The sequence below is a fragment of the Atta colombica genome, unplaced genomic scaffold, assembly GCF_001594045.1.
Source record: "Atta colombica isolate Treedump-2 unplaced genomic scaffold, Acol1.0 scaffold1, whole genome shotgun sequence".
In the NCBI taxonomy this organism is placed as follows: domain Eukaryota; kingdom Metazoa; phylum Arthropoda; class Insecta; order Hymenoptera; family Formicidae; genus Atta; species Atta colombica.
Window position 1 is genome coordinate 5420086 of NW_017259183.1, and position 13900 is coordinate 5433985.

The 13900-nt window shown below is 32.1% G+C and overlaps 1 protein-coding gene across 1 annotated transcript in view; it reads left to right on the plus strand.

Annotated features, from left to right (window-relative positions):
* The window catches only part of LOC108688191 (UPF0489 protein C5orf22 homolog), a 581071-nt gene that overhangs the window by 395308 nt on the left and 171863 nt on the right, over positions 1-13900 (plus strand). The gene's annotated exons all lie outside the window — the stretch shown is intronic.

Consider the following 13900-nt stretch of genomic DNA (forward strand, 5'->3'; position numbering starts at 1 on the left):
TTCTAACGGTATTATAATACTATTATAGTAATTAAATTGCCAAACAATATCGATGCCCATAGGTATCTTAGAAGGATATTTATAATCCAACACTAATAAGAATCTGTAAATAATTTTATGAATTATTTATTTCATCAGAAAATTTTGGAAAGAAAACACATATAATAATTAAGACTGTTTAATTAATTCTTCTGAGAAAATCTTTTATTATAGAATATGTTAACAATATTTTTTTTCCAAAGTTTCCTAACAAAAACAATTCTTTTTAATAAATATGATACAGAGTAACAAAATATTTTTCGCAAATTGTAAGATTTGTGTCTCCGACCGATTAATTTCGACGTTCGAAACATATAATCGTGTTTGTACTTTTTCAAACAAGATCTAATTCCCAACTATTCCATACGCTTGTTTCCATCTCTTCGTCCTGAGGTCCCACGTTAGATGAACAAGGCTACCTTCGGCTTCCGCGGATCGTAGCTTAACTCGTGCACGTACGTGTGTCATTTGCGTGAGTCTCGCCCGTCGCAACGTGTGTTTTTCCACGTAATGCTCCGTGAAACGGGCAATCACGTTGCATTACCGCGGCCATTAAGCGACCGCGCTGCGGGGCGATGCAGAAAACTACATATGTCCGACTCATACTTTGCCTCTCGTGCGGGCCGCGCAAAACGGTTGCTGCCGAGGGAGAAGAATCGGGGCGGAGAAGAGAAGATACAAGTAGCCATTATTAATTCGTGCGTCCGTTTCCTGCCGGGTGCGCGCCCTTCTCTTTTCCCGACGAAGAAGAAATGATCGCCCACTTTCTCCATTCCCTCCTTCCGTCTTTCGCTCTTTGTCTCTTTCTCCCCCTCCCCCCTACCCCTCCCCTCCTCCCGTTTTCCTCTCTTTCTCCAGCCCTCGACCTTTCGCTCTTACTCCCGACCTCTCGTTTGCGTAGATTACGACGATGGGCGACGTTGTGGATTCCAGGCGCAATGGAGTGTTTCATTGTTGCTTCGCGCTTCCGCTGGCGCTTGTACACTTCGTAAATCCCATCCCTCGTGCGCCGTTTGCGAAGAGATATTCTCGCGGTTATGCGAACGCGAGAATATCTCCCTCTTATTTATCTAGCGGATAAATAGTGCTTCAGGGACGGGTGGAAGATGGAAAGTGGCACAGAAAGAGACGTTAGAACACCTAGAATTTACTAGGAAACTAATGCCATTTATTTGCAAAATGTCGGGTACAAGAAGTTATTATACAATTACAATTCTGCGATCGTTCACTCTTTTTTATTATACATCGCTTTCCTTGTGATTAGTAGCACTTAGATCTTTCATGTAGACATCGACGATCGTCGATTCCACCAATCAAGCGGGCTTATTATTGAACGAGTGAATTATCTCTCGCAAGTTTAGACCACGTATAATCTCCGCATAGCTGATGATACGTGCGATACATTGAGATAAAACCGATGTTAACGCCGCGAAACTTTATTACCCGAGATCTGCTTCCATAGCATTCCGTAATGTGTTCTCTGTGATCACGATCGCTTTGGTAATCGGCTTGGTAATGTAATGAGTATCATTAAGCGACATTCACTTAATTCAATTATTATCGTACCGCTCTCCACACGCTCTCTACTCTCTCTCTCTCTCTCTCTCTCTCTCTCTCTCTCTCTCTCTCTCTCTCTCTTTCTCTCTCTCTAATACGAGCTCCGGTATAAATTCTGCAATCACGATTAGAGCCGCGGCCTGACTAATGCGCTGAGGAATTATTCTATTAGAGCGGAATCACATTAGAGGCTTGCCGTCTTAGAAAAATTCTCGGCTCGAATGTACCTACAGTTAATAGGATGTCTATTAGGTGCACGAAGTATGTTGCGATGTTTGAAGCACACAACGCGTCCATAATCAAGGCCACGCGGTAAAAAGACATAATGCTTGAGGGGGATTTATACGCTCGATAGTAATGCGTCTCTGATCAAACAGTGCATTATGATTTATATACAATTACTGTAAATGTTGAATGTAATTGGCTTTACAACGTAAAGGCTAAAGAGATCTTGAAAAGTCGACTTATTATGTTTTTATGCTTGAGAAAGAGAGTTCTTCGTAACATTTTATATGAAAAAAAAAAAAAAAAAAAAAAAAACGCTACAGTCAAACGTTCACTTATACGCATTTTAGATAGGATGCAAAGCATTTTATTTTAAACTTTATCAATTTTGTATTCCTCGAAATTGAGACCTTTATCCGTAGCGATAAATCGAGCGATTTCACAACATTACGGTACGATACTGTTAAATTATCGCACGAATTTGTCATCTCTTCCTGGATGACAATAATGATTGTGTAAATTTCTCTCGTTAAAAGCCAAGGAAGCGATAATTCTCGCATGCAACGGTAATTCACGTTCGGCTAGGCAGCATAATACGTGCCGCACGACGTTCCAAGTAGACCTGGGCACGGCATCGACTTTGACATTAGCTCGGACCGTAGCAATATCGTTAAATAAATGCCCCAGGGATACCACAACCTTTGCTCCGCCCTGCTGGAATAGTTTTCAGAATGTGTCACCGCGCTGGATAGCGACGTTATAGTCACGTTCCAGATCGAAATAAATTTTACGTGATTACAATTTATTGCAATTATATGAAATATTAAAGTTTAACATATATTAACTACGATAATACTTTTCATATTACTTTAATAATTTTTTAAATTAATTTCTAAGTAATTCGTATCGAATTAATTAATTAATTTATTTATTAACGCTTTTTTCTAAAACTTCTTTATTCAGCAAGAGCGTAAGAAATGTGAGAAAATAGAAAAAAAAAGCAATTTGTTTCATATAAAAAAAAAATTTAAGCTTCTCTTTGCTATTGAATTTCAAATATTCTAATAATTAATTCAACAAGCTACTTATATTAAATATACAGTTTTCTGATTTAGTTCTAGTTTTTTTTTGCTAATTTTTTATCATTTTCCTGATTTTTGTATAAAATGCCATTAGAATTTTTGTATTTTTCTTACTGAATAGCTTTCATTGTTAAACGAAACAATAAAATTAGAAAATGAACTTATTAGGTCAGAAGGCGACTGCCTGAGAGATAAAATGCTAAGCATTGCGCGTGCAACGATAATCTTGTATATGTATTGATAATTCTTGTTCCGACCGAGCGATATGCTATAAACTGTAGCGATCTGAATAGCGGCCTGATCTGAGATCAGCTTTGACATTAGCATGGTCCATATTATTATCGCTGGATAAATGCCCCAGGTATCAACCTTCACTCCATCCGGTTCAAACATTTTTAGATTATGTCACAACTTTGACATACGTCTCCTTTTATTTTTGCATACGTGATGTAGTTTTTAATTTTGTTGTTTGTGTAAATCGACCATTTTATTGAAACGATACTTTTACACTTCAATTTATCAGCAGTAAAACTGGAAATTATAATTTTATGAATATATTGAACAGTCTATTACATAAATATAAACGATTTTTAAAGAAAAACTGAACTTGTTCGCTTTCTAGATTAATAATGAATATTAGACGTGTGTGGTATATAATCATAATTTTTAATTAAAAATGTGACTAATAATTTGTATTTTCCGTGAAATAGCTCAATATTAACTATACGTAAACTGAAATTGAAATTATATTAGAAAATGTCCATACATATATCGCGAACGATGATCAACATTTTTATGCCGCATTAAAGCAAAGTGAGAACATATGTTTTCTGTCATTGAAATCATTATATATCGTCATGATAACACATATAAGAAGTTCGAACAATTTGAGTGGGAACAAGAAAAAGAATCGCCACGTGTTGACAAGTCGTGTTACAAGATGTACGTTTTTGTAACTTGATTAACGTTGATTATTTAATGTGCGTAGACTTGAAATGCATTATCAATTGACTCATATTATAATGCGAAATTATTACACTCATCGGAGAAACGTTTCTTGAGATCAAACAAAAAAATTGATTTTGATTTAAAAAAATGATGTTCAAATCAAAGAAATTTTTTTCTTTAATCGTACATATAGCAAAGAAACATTTCTTTGAATCGAAGAAACCTTTCTCTGGGTGCATATGAATCTTACCCAGAAAAAAGTTTCATCGATTAAAAAAAATATTGTTTGAATAAAAAAAATTTGTGCATTGTGTTGTTATACAGAAATTATTATAGAATTAAAGAAAAGTTTCTTTGATTTGAACATCATTTTTTGAAATAAATAAATTTTTTTTTATTTAAACGTTATTTTCTTGAAATTAAGTAAATTTTTATTTTTTTTTTAAATATTTTCACTTCAATTTAAAAAAAAAATCAACAAAAGAAACGAATTTTTCAATTTAAATATAATTTTTCTCTAAGTATTCGTAGAAATGAATGGACGTATCACCTGATATTATATGAAATATCCTGATATTTGTATATAGTGTTGCAAAAAAAAACTATGTGTCTACAAAAATTGTCTATAAAATTGCATTCCATTAAAACTACGAATAATTATATCTAATTATGAGAAAACTTATGCTGAGTAATATGCAGTCGTATACAGGATACAGATAGTGAAAATGGAATCGCTGATAACGAAATATCTATTTAAAGATATCATTAGGACTTACTTTACTTATTTACGAACAAAATTTAATTGGCATGCTTTATAATTTGCATGTGTTAACTGCATCTAATTATATTAAGTAGATAAAAATATTTTTCAGAGAAGAAACGAGATAATATTAATTAAACAAGCGTTCCTTAATCTCCAATCACGTTTCGAAAATTGTATATATGTAACAATTTTTACATCAAACGAGACGTGGCAAAAGATCGCTTTTAAATAATAATTATCGATATTAATGATAGGAATTGTGGTTGAAATAAATAAGTGCTTATCGTGATATAAAATCTCGACGGCAGCTGCTGCTGCTCGACGTCATGCCTGCCGAAATTATATCTCCGTTTACGCATCCTTTGATCTCCAATCGACTACGAATACGAGGAGCAAGAAAAATGATTTCCTCTTAGCTCCGCATTATCATTAATCAGGTTAACGGCGTAACGAACGTAAGATACGGAAGTGGGAGGCGAATTATCTGTATTCTCGGTCTGCGCGCGCACGGTGCCCATCTTGACGATGCATCACGTACGATCACCTCGTATGGTCAATGATGCAACTTGAAATGATCGATTGTTCGTGGAAGATCGAGAGCTTGACATTTTGCTTTACGCGTCTATCTCGAGGACCACCCGGTAGATACTCGAGGCGTGCACGCCTCGATACTAATATAATCACCTTCGTATGTAGCAGGAGATACGTACCACGTACACCCTCATTCTCTCTCTTCTCAGGGACACTCTTTGAGTATGGCAAGGATCGCGACGCGTACCCGTCTGTGTACCGTGAGTGAGTCTCGCATCGATTCCATCTGTGGACGTGACATGTAAAGGAAGAGAATAATATTAAGCTAAGAATATTTATTACTGCTCGCACAGACTAGCACCATCGATTGCAGATATTTATCGCTATTATATTATATAATCCGCGGGCGATTATGTTTCCGGATCGACGTTGCGTGCAATTTTCATACTCTGATATAAACGAGTTCGATTCTTGTTCTGGTAAACGGGTTCGAAATGAACTCACACGTACGGGCTAAGCTGAGTTTATTGCTGGGATTATCGAGCAGCTTGTGACAGTGATGTGTCGTTTATACGTATAACAGTTACTTAGACAAGGGAATCGTGTGTCGCTGAGAAATTGATACGGAAACTTTCACAATGATTTTACGATATACGATCCTAAACCAGACATGATTTATGATATACGTAAAGGAGGCACGAAGAAAAGCATCTCTGCCTTTACGCTGCGATTGCGGAACAATGAAACTTGATGCAAGACAATAAATGTAAATCATTAAAGTAAAGAGGAAAATTGTTTTGTTATAATAATAATAATAATAATAATAATAACAATAATAATAATAATAATAATTATTATTATTATTATGGAATGATTATGGAAAGCAATAATTATGAAATGGCAAATTTTATTGTTTTATAAACATTGGTTATAAATATTGTTTTATAAATCACAAAATGTTAATTAATTCATTCTTATATTATTATTTATAATCAAATTTCAAATTAGCTTCAATTTGTCAAAATATTGTTTGCAAAGAGTTATGAGAGAATGTGATCTCATTCGATCAAGAATAGTTTTCAATTAAATATTATGCTCGTTGAAAATTTTATCACAGTTGATAAATAGAGTGTATTTTCGAGAAAAAAATTTGATTTACTGTTCTCTAATTGTAAAAATACGAAATATGAAAAGATTTTTAACTAACGCAAAGATGCGATTTGTTAAGTTAGTACAAATAATTTTTCAATTACTTCTCAGCGTGATGATATCAATGTCTCTCAGTTAACAATCTATTAATTAGAGAGGGAATATCCGTGCACGAAAAAAAGCCAATAAATTAGTTTTAACCACGTCGTCGAGCGATTTCACGCATTTGCGTGCTTAGATTAAGAATCTGAATTCGCCGTTTCATTTTCGCCTACACGACTCATCATATGCGTGAAATCAGGGTGCGGCCATGGGTTCCCTCTGTTTTTCTATCAGTCTCGCATCGTCCCTCTTTCTTGTACACGTAACATGGTCAATTTTTGCACTTATTCATTCTATCTCTGCCGACGCTTATCTCTTTTAATCCTCGTCGTGTATCAAGTTCGCCTTTTTGCACTCTTACCCTCTTTTTTATCCATTTGGCAAATTGATTCGACAACACGTGCGTACGGTAGACAAAGCACTCTAATAAAATGAAATAACGAGGTAAAAACGCTAGAACTAAAAACAAATATTATAGGTATTTGTATGAAAAAAATTAAAAGAAAGATATTCTGTTATTGTTATAAAAATATAAGTTATTCGGTTGTTGTAGAAAAAAAAATGGTAGAATGTTTTGTTAGCAAATAAAAATATTGATAACTTTAATAGATTATTTCATTAATCCAAGCTGGTTCTATTATCCATAAAAAATTACGTGCAATGCAAATGAACGCACAATATTAATTTAAAAAATTTTAATAGAATCAATAATCAAGTATAATACCTTATTTATTAGTTTTACAATATTATTGTTCTTGATTTATTTTATTATACATAGGAAAGTTGAATTTAATTGAACAGATGTGAATTATGTTATTCAAAAATTTTATATTAAATTGATGTTTAATATTTCTTGGTGTCAAGATGATATAATTTATGAATAAGTGAATAAGTAAGAATTAAAATAATAATAATGTTTTAAAACGTAAATTCTAAGATAAATGAATGAATGTGTCTAACATATTCAATGAAATATTAATGAAATTTAACATATCGTAAACTAAATTAATTAAACTAAAAAAATATACTCTAATTGTTTGTTTACAAACTGTACAGCATTACCTCTTTATTTATTTTTATACAATCTTTTATACAGTATCTGTGTTTTCAAATATATTCGTATGTTGTTATGTTAAATTAACACTAAAGTTTGAGTAAAATGTGTTATATTCGACGCAAATTTTTTTCCAACACAGAAAACGAAAGAACAACGTCTGTAATAAGTTTCTACATACCATATAGAGATTAAATAAAGGCGCGAAATGTATAGATAATACATGAGTGCTTTCTGTTCCTGCACTAGAACTCTCTTCATCACTTTCAAATATCAAACATACACCTTTCTCACTTTAAGTTTCAAAAATACACAAGTTCAGGCTACAGGAAACAGACCTAAGGTCTGTTTCTTATTATCGCACTTTCCGAATTAGTATATATATATATATATATATACATAGTGCAATAAGTTGAAGTGAAACAAATATAGGTTTGTTTCACTTCAACTTGTACTTCAGAATGCACCAATAAAAAACAGACTTCTATATTGAACGCGGTCACGTGACCGATTTCGCAACCGCCAATCAATTTTGACGTTTGACAGTGTGGCACGCATCACCAATGCGTTGTAGATAAACTGTGTTTTCTGCGCGAAAATCTGTGATTCCGCTTACAAACAAATCCCGGGAGTGTCGAATCTAACAACGGACAATTGTCTCGGTGTACCGATTGATCTACCGCGTATCTCGGTATTCGTTGATATCCGGCCCGTTGCGTTCCGTCAATTTGACATTTGTTTGAAGATTCGTTTCTCGATGTTTCGGCCTGTTGTGTTTATTCGTTCGACAAATATCGTTCAACGTATCGAGAGTCGAGAGAACGACCTTTTATTTGAGAGAACGGCGTGATGATGCGTTAACTTGAAGGTAGGTAACCTCTTTTGCCTACAATATTCGGACATTCATTGTCACGTTTATCAAAGCCGCTTCAGCCGCTCGTCATTCTTCGAATTTTGTTCGCCTGTCGTAAACAAATTTCGCGTAGCGAATCTGACGAATTTAAGTGATTCCCTTGATGCCACGCGATAATTCGATCGTGATTAATCGCGTCTTTTGATGTTCATGATCAACATCGATTTTGTATCCCATCGAACAAAAAATTTTATCTAAAGCAAAACATACAGTTATTCGATTTTTCATTATTAACTCGTAATTTAGATTTAATCTAACCTTACTTACCTTGATGACAGTGTAAAAAATTGTATTTTTTTAGCTATGATTAATCACTAAACTAATAGTATAACTTTAAAACTTATTTACTATACATAATTATTAGTTTAATTATTATGCATAGATAGAAAAATACAATCTTTACATTTTACAGTATCATCGGGTTAAGCTTAATCACAAGTTAATTAGCAAATAAAAAAAAAACCAGGCCTGATATCCTGATTTTTACTTTGGTTTCTATCAATGTAGATTAACTTGGATCTTTTGGTTTAAATTGTTTTTTATCTTCTTTTAGTTTCAAGAATTAGACAAGATTAAAGAATAAATTAAATTCAGATTAAAGTTAATCTATATTGGTAGAAATGAACATAAGAAGTAACAATATTGCTGAAATTATAGGGATATTACCAGTACGTTCCACTTGGCATAAATGTTTCGAAATATTTGAATGATCAATCAACAGAAAAAAGAATTTTTTTAACTGACCAATCAAAGAATATGCTTCAAAACATTCGTAGAATCAAGTAGATCGTAATTTATATGTGTACATGTATGTACTGGCACTTAATTACATTAATACATTTATTGGCGAATAGATGAAACGTAACGTTGAATGTAAAATTCTTTTTCATATCTAGAGCGTGGGAAAATAACTTACAGTTAGCGAAATTGTGTTCGATATCAAATTTTGATTTGAAGAACGAAATAATTCTCTTTTTTATTTAGAATAACTAAAATTTTTGTTAGATTAGAAAGTTAATAACTTATAAATGTATGTAAATAAAAGATATGAAATTTTTATAATTATTTTTAGAAAGTACACAGGCGATAAAAAAATGTATAATTGTTACAAAGCTTCTAAAAAAATTTTAGACAAAAATTAGAAACGGAACATTTAATAATTTAAATATGACAGGGAATGTTTATTTATACTCATTTTCAGAAACTACATAGATAAATAATTTATTATTGTAAAAACTTCTATAAATAATGTATTAATATAAACAATAACAATATTATAGGTATATTTTATTTCCAATCGATTTTTGTCCATTTTATTCAGGAATGATTTAAACAGTATTGTAATTAAACAACGAGCAAGATATATTATCTGTGACGGTATTTCACGTACAAGACTTCTTAATTCGATTAAGATACTCTTCTTATAATTTATACGATTCCGATATCAACTTTCTGGCATTGGCAGATTTATCGCGTACCAATCGCATAATTTTAATCCTCTCATATTGGTCGTACTAAATGCATGACACAAACGAACCCGGATTTCTATTGTGTACATTCAAGTCGTACTGTACATTGGATCGTCATATATAATATAAATAGCAGCTGCAATCTGCTACATAACTAATTGACAAGTTTAATGCCCTGGATAATACATAGGTTTTGTTATTCGGATATCGTCGAACGCAGAGTCAAATCCAATCGCATATTACGTTAATATTTGTGCGCAATTACTGTACCATATTTTCTTTCGGCTTGCATTTTTTAAAATATCTTTTTGTTTTAAAATAATAATTTAGTTGCACGGGGGTAAAAATAAAAAATGATCTTGATATATTTCACTATTGCAATATATTGACAAATGTGTATGCATAATAAAAATAAACGAGTATATACTTTATTTAAATCATTATTATAAGTAAAACGTTATTTAAATTGCGTCATTTGTATCTATTTTCCGTAATATTAAATACATAGTTGACGCTTAAGCTGTAAAGCTGTAAAAAAATGATACTTTATTTGTTCTTTGTGATCTCTTAAAAAAATTTTTTAATATGTTCTAATTGCTTATTAATTAACTGAGACATAAACTAAGAATAAACAAAAATTATTTTATTGGAAAAAATATAAAATTTTTTAATTATTTGCCATTTTGCATACGAAGGATCTAGGAGATAAAAAAGATCTAGGAGTTTAAGAAATTTCGCTTGTTAAAGATTAATCTAATTATCGATTCTTTGATGACGAAATCTGGCAAGCATGATTTTCGTTTCATTGATAGAGGCATTTTTTGTGGAATTACCATAGGAATTACTCGATTCTAATCATGCTAATCGCCACTATGCATAAAAATCTCTTGGAAGAAGCTGTCTCGTAAAAATGCGCATAATTATTGTGTAAACGATCTAACTATCTAAATTGCGAAAATATTGTTTCTTCGAAATTTCTAAACACTTCTGTCAACATTTGTAAGATTCCTTTTAAGAGATATGCAAAAGATTTGTGCCACCATCATATCATTATAAGCCAAATCTAGTACCGAAATACATGTATTTAAGGAAAAAAAGTTTATTTAGTTATATAAAAAATTCAATATTTTGCTTATTAAGGTAACATGCATAATAACATGATAACAGTTAACGATACAGATAATCAATTTTCAACAGAAATTTAACAGAAATTATTTAAATCTTTTTTAATAATTGTAAAAAAATTAATGTTTTCCGTGGCTAAACTTGTGAACATATTTGGAACTTAAAATGAGATAAATATATGTTTGATATTTGACGAAAGCGAGAAAAAGAGTTTTAGTGCAGTCTAGTTCAGGAATAAAAAAAAATTTAAAGAATTTAATAAGCATGTCCTTTACAGTTCACTTTTTTTTCATTTGTTATTTGTATATTTTATGCTGTCTTTTCTCTTTTCATTTTAGTGTATAGTTTATAGTGAATCACTTTCCTGTAAATAGCGCAATAATTTAAAACACAGTTCTTAAAGAACGTATTAAAAAATAATTTTTATTAAAAATAATTATTGATATAAATTCCATCGTTTTATTACACAATAATTATGATTTGTATTGCAAAATCTCCTTAGCGCATATCCGAACGTTATTTTTGAAATTTTTGCGAAGCGTAAAGAATCTAGGGAATGCTGCGAAAACAAGGTGGCTCAACGACATTGGAGGCGTTTAGCGATTTTCTGTCAGTAAACGGCACTTTAATGACGCAGCTTGCGAAGAGTTGATTCGCGGAAAGTATAATATTTAACGACTCTTTCGCGGTAAAGTTGGATCAAGTCGGACTTTCAATAATCGACGAGATTAAATCTCGTTTTGAGAAGATAATTTTCAAGCAACGTTAAAAATTGAATTTTAATATACTTAAAAAGATCAAAAATAAATTCAAATCATTTAATACAAGTGTGTATAGTCTTTAAAATTTTACTGAATAGTTTGCGAATTTCATTATTTAAAATATTTTTTAATTTTATCAAACTTTTCTCTCTCTCTCTCTCTCTCTCTCTCTCTCTCTCCTCTTTTTTTTACATACTACAATATAATTGATTAAATAGTTGTATTTAAAAATAAGTGTTTGCTAATTTTTATTTCAAATTTTAAATTTCTTATTTTGAATTTATTTTACATTTCTTATATTGAAAGTACAAACTGATGAAAATAAAATAGCTAGGCATGCGTCTTACCCGATCAAGCATACATGGGCGATCGATTCATTCGGTAATCGATGGCTCTATGGATTACAGACATGATAGATATTTATGCTGATTGCGTACGCAACCGGTCGCTACCTATTCAGAATAAATCGCTAATTAAGCTGAACCATTGATAATACGCGTGAGTTTTTTTGATATGATACCGATTTCAGGACTGATAAATTAATTTCCTCATCTTATTTCTGTCAAATCGAATAAATCATGTAATATTATTTTTCATTTAATGTTGGTGAATGTCTGGTACAAAACTATATATATATATATATACTATTTTAATCATATTTGGACATATGTGTATTTTAACATAATAATGTACTATATACACATACATGTGTGTATATAATATTATTGTGATTAAAATGCTATCTTTATTATTTTGCATATGTTAATGCAAGAACTTTTGATCATTTTTTTAATACATGTTCATATCGTAGTTCAGTTAAAATCATCAAATTTAATTTTTAATCATTTTTAAATCATTTTTAATGCATAAAAAACAAGCATATCAAAATACTTTAATTAAAAAATATAATTTATTATTATCTCTCAAGTTGCTTCTTTCAATCATTTTCTATCGAGCATAATATAAATAAAGTTTAATATACATATATAATTGAAAACAAAAATATATCGTTAAAATATTATGCATTAAAAATCTAATCTTTCGTGTAATTATATATACAACAAGATTATAAATTTTTATGACTTCCCTTTAATCGTCTATTTTATGATTTAAGAGACTCTATAAGCTCTAAGCGTAATTAGTTTCCTCTAAAAAGTCTTGTAAAAATTTGAATATACGATAACACTGAAATGATTATTAGATGATTCCATGATCATATCACAGCAATTTCCAGAGTCTTTCGATTACCTGCGATTAAGTCGCATAAGGTTTATTAGAAATAGCAATACAAATCTTTTATGAATGAACGAGAAGCGAATGTTAATTCGCGCGAATCCACGCTTTCCGTATAATTCCCGGCGAAGCATTCGGAGGTTGCTTTTTTTGCTACGATGAGCTTCTTTGCGTAAGGGATCTCCACGATTCCTTTTGCTGAACCTCCGATGGTCTCTGGGTACACGAAGCCATTAATATTATTACCAAGCGAGAGCGTGTGGGTATCATTACGCGGACGATGGAAAAAAAAACGACGGTCGAAAGGAACGCCGAGAAACAAGAAAGCGTGGAAGAAAGAGAGAAGGAAGGAAAGACGAAGACAGTCAGAGAAGGAGGTAGCGGTGGTATTCTCAAGTAAGAGCATCTTTATACACTCGACTTGAGGAGGCTCCTCGATTACGCGAGCATTCGAAATTTTCGGAGCTCTTCCGACACCGCTGGGAATCACCCTCAAAATTGATGTTGCCTGGCCACGCAATCTCGGGCCGTTCAGTCTGCTCGATTTTTCTCGCCTGCCTCGTATCATCCCTCTTTCTCCTTTCAACCATCTAAAAACAAGGAAGGAACATATTTATTATACTTGTCGTGACCCGGGAGCAGTGCATGGGATCCATGCGTTCGTCGCTGCGAATACTCACGCTGCGTACATGACGAGAAAAGTGGTATACCGCGTAAAGATTAATATTCTGCAAAATAGAGGAGCGAAGAAAAATTTTGGCCTCCGTGAGGTTTGATGATTTATCGCGTTGTAGCCTACTTGGAATGCCCACGAAATAAATTTGCCACTTACTACGTAATCGTTAAAAGACTAATAAGCTATGTCAATTAGGAGATATGTCTACTTTTCATACTTTATACTCACATCACACTATTCGTGAATATATAAATGTATATATATATATATATA